Consider the following 4290-nt stretch of genomic DNA (forward strand, 5'->3'; position numbering starts at 1 on the left):
GGGCCGTCACAGCCGCCACGGACTTAGGGGGTCAGAGGACACCTGTGTCCTCTCGCAGTGGGCCTTGGGTCCAGCTGCCGGCAGGGCTGGTTCCTCCCGGAGGCTCAGTGGACAGAGGCCAGTTCCCTGGCTTTTGCAGCTTCTGGGCGCTGCCCGCAGGCCCTGGCTCGCGGCCCCTTCCTCGCACCGCTGGCCTCTGCTTCTGTCCACAAGTCTCCTCTGGCTCTGGCCCTCCTGCCTCCCTCCCTGAGGGCCCTGTGAGGACATGGCCCACCGAGATAAGCCGGGGGTCCTGTCTCAAGGTCCCTGATCACATCTGCAGAGCCCCGTCTGCCACACAGGGTCAGAGCCACAGGTTCTGGGACCAGGACATGGACATCTCGGGGGCCGCCAGTCTCTCCACCACGAACCCCATAACACAACGACTGAAAGGCCCTTTAAAGGCCACGGGGATGGCCTGGCAGTGCTCCTGGCGGTCCTGACCGTCTCCCGAGGGGCCCGGCCGGGAAGGTTCATCCCTGGAGAAGGTGCTCGGCACTGAGACCCACCTCGGGGTTGTACCCTGCTGTCCCAGCAGCTGTCGACAGCCCCGGCCGTCGTGAGCCAGGCCCACACTCGCTGGGATCCAGCAGCTCCCAAGGTGGGCCCTGCCCTCCCCGGGGCACCCTGCCCGCACCCAGGCCGGCTGCCCACACCTTGGGGGGCGGCTCTGAGCGGTCTCCATGGGCTTGCCCAGCGTGGTGGCTGCTCCCTGGGGAGGGTCCCCGCCAGAGCCGCCGGCCTCCCGGACCTTCACTGTCCATGACACCCGCTGCCTCCTTCCCACCCGGGTTGGGGTGCGCCCTCTGCTGCCGCCCTGCTTTGTGGTCCCCGGAGCCCTGCCGGCCACCCAACCCCTCCCCGGGCCTGCCTGCAGCCTCTGTCTCCCGGGGCCTCTGCTGCGTACCTCTCCGCGAGCTGCTCCACCCATGGCCCAGCTCCTCTGAGATGCAGCGTCGGGGCCACGTGCGTGACGGCGTGGGCCGGGCCCGGCAGGGTCACCGTGCACATACCTCGTGTGGACCGTGGGCCGGACCCCGAGGCTGGGCGGGGACAGGAGTGCTGGGCACCAAAGCCCCTTCCCAAGCGCAGTTTGGGTACCGTGGCCCCACTGAGCTGGGCACGTCCTACCAGCCGCTGCTCGAGCCCCGACCGTGGGGACGGGAGGGGATGTCAGGACCGGAGAGGAACGCTCCCACCCCCTGCCCTCCCTGCTGTCTGGGTGATGACCAGGCGGGGCCCTGGAGGTCAGGACTCTGGGGAAGTGCCCCAGCCCAGCCGGTGGCATCAGTACCCCGTTTCCTTACAATCCTTCCTCCCCACTTCCTGATGCACCAGTACTGTGTGACCGTTTTACACAATTTAGGGATTCCAGGCGGCAACAAGGAAGAGGACTTCGGAGTCAGCTGTGTTCTCTTTCTCCACGTCCTTAAAGACCTTCCCAGACAGTGTGACGGCGCTCGGTGCCCCCTGCCCAGGCGGGATAGAAGTTGTGATCCCACCCTGGGGTTTCTCACCTGAGCCCAGTGGCCAGTGTGCCCCGTATTGGGGGTTCAGGGCACCGGGGGGAGCGTGCTGAGCAGTGGACCCTGGCCCAGTGCTGCGGGCATCTCACGGGGCCGCTGGCGTTGGTACCTCTGCCACTTTGCTTTGCTGGTTTTCCCTCTTCCAAAATGAACGTTCCCTGATTCCTTGTGGCCGGACCTCGGGCAGTGGTGGGCACAGCTCTGATGCCTGCGCCTCTCCGTGGTCTCGGCCGAGCTTGCCCGCGAGCGAGGACACGCGTGGACCTGAGAAGGGGCCACGGAGCCCGGCAACCTCCAGCCTGGCGAGGAGAGGCCTCCGTGGGCACCGTCTGTGTTGATTCAGGAGTTTTCACTTAATTAGCGGATCCTCTGCGGCAGGGCCCTCCAAGATCAACTGCCTGCCGAGGGAGCCGGGCTGGAGTGGAGAGGTACGGAAGCCGTGGCCGGCACGTGGTCAGCTGGACGCCGACAGGACACCTTCCTGAAGCAGGTGTGGGAGTCGTGAGAACGGTTTCCCTGTAAACTGTGGGACGGTAGCCTTCAAATGTCTGCCTGTTCTAAGGACACGGCAGAGCGCGAGGGGCCCCCGGACACCAGGATGAAGAAGCGGGGTGTCATGGGTGCTACCCCCGAACCCAGTGAGGGACGTGGACCCGCTTTGGGGTGTCTCTGGTTCCGTGGCGGCCCGAGCCCAGTGCCTGCAGCCTCAGATGGGCGTGGGAGAGTGGGTCTGTGCTTCTGATTCCTACACCAGTCAGATTCCCAAGTCGGTGTCTTCGAGGGCAGGGAAGGGCCTGGCCACCCTCCTGATCTCCAAGGGGAAGGCGCCTCGAGGGCTCCGCGGGCTTCAGCTGCCTGTGGGTTCCCGGGGTCTCACGGCCACGCCTGTGCTCTGACAAGGCTCTGGGTGGGTGCACCGGAGACCCGGCCTTGCTTTACCATCGGCTCCTTGAGTCAGTAGCAGGCGGCAGACCATTTCCCTCCAAGCTCAGTGCGGCCCCAGACCAGGGACACCATCGCGAGCGCTGCCAGGGGGCCTTGGAGCCGTGCTCCCAGAGTTCGATCTTGCTTCCCAGGAAGACTCCAGCTTCTATTGAATTGCAGATCATTTTTTTGATCCAGGCTGCCAGTTCCCGTGCAGAAAAACACTCCCAAACCAGCGTGGTGGGAGCCCCACCTCCCTGGCCTGGCTAGGCCAGGGCTGAGTTAACACAGGAGAGAAAACCCATCCCCGTGGGCTCGCCGAGAGCAAGTCTGACAGCCTGGGCCTTGGGGGTCTCCACCGTCTGGGACGGCACTCAGGGGTCCCCAGCGGGGGGCAGAGGCCCACCCCGCCACCCCGTGGGATGCTCTCCCGCTACGTCGAGTGATGGGAAAGGCCTCAGCATCCACGGGTCCTTTCAGGTCTGGCCTGGGGCTCCTAGCAGGAGGACCGCAGTGCCCGGCAGGGGTTGTCCAGCCTGTATCAGCAGCCTGGGTCTGGATCCGTGCTCTGTGTCCTCGGGAGGACCAGTCTGGGTGGCCGCAGACCCTCAGGATGCCGGGGGAGGCCCCGCGATGCCCCGGGACGAGGGAGCAGGGCACCTGGAGTCTGAGGTCCCCCGGCGACGGTGGCCGGCTAGGGCTGACCTCAGCTCTTTGCCCCGAGCACTTGCGTGCCGAGGTCCATCCCTGGGAAGGGGCATAGGGAACCGGGCCCTGACGTGAAGAGGCGGGAGCTCCAGGCTCCCACGCTCACCTGCCCACACTCGCGCCCCCACCTTTATAAAGCTCCAGTGGGTGCCAGGCACTCTGCAGAGAGGGATCAGCACTGAGGGAGGTGGGAAGGCCCCCGGCCGCCTGCGGGGGACGAGGATGTGACGGGGCACGGGGGGAAGGGGCCCGAGTGGAAGGTTGCACACAGAGCCCTGAGGATCACTCTTGAGAGGCCGGAGCAGCAAGGGGTGGGGGGCCGTGTACAGATGGGCCAGGGTCCCGGAGGTGGGCCGAGGTGGGGAGTGTGGGAGAGCAGGGGAGCCCTGGAGTCAGTTCCCAGGAGCGGGGAGCGACCGGTCCTGCGTCTGGAAAGTCAGCGTGGCTGCAGGGGGTGGGTGGTAGGTACCGAGGGGGCAGGAGCTCAAGAGGAGGGCGGGGCGGGCCGTGCAGGGGCACTGGGCACCGCAACGTCTGAGCCCCGGCGCGGCATCCAGGTCGCACAGCCCACCCGCCTCGGGCTTCGCCGGCCGCAGGGCGTCTGGGAAGTGCCTCGCTTTCTAAGGAGCCCGAGTCCCGCCTGGGAGGACGTCAGTCAGATCCGGAACCTGCCTGGGGGACGTCTCCCTTCTTGGCCTTGATATTACTTTTTGCTCTTTTGACCTGGATTGCGCTCCAGTCGTGGCCCTAAAGCACTACGTTTTCCCTTCTCAGGGACATCCCCAGCATCCCCAAATCAGATATGCTCTTGCGGGGCTAAGAGTTGTCCCTGCTTGTGAACATTCAAAAAAAAGGTCAAAGATAGCAGATGAGGCAGAGGCTCCTGCCCCCAGTCCCTGAACGAATAAAAAGGAAACGATGACAAATTAGAAAAAGAATCCCAGCAAAAAACAAGCTAGGTCATAAACTTCAGACACAGGTTGCTGAGGAAAGAGGGGAGGGCTCCACGGCAGAGTGGCGGCGCAGACCAGTTGGCGCCCGGGCCCGCCCTCCTGCCTTGGAAACACGCCGGCTGGTGACTGGGGGCTGGGAA

This window comes from Grampus griseus (assembly GCF_964374135.1).
Source record: "Grampus griseus genome assembly, chromosome: 7".
NCBI classification, from domain to species: domain Eukaryota; kingdom Metazoa; phylum Chordata; class Mammalia; order Artiodactyla; family Delphinidae; genus Grampus; species Grampus griseus.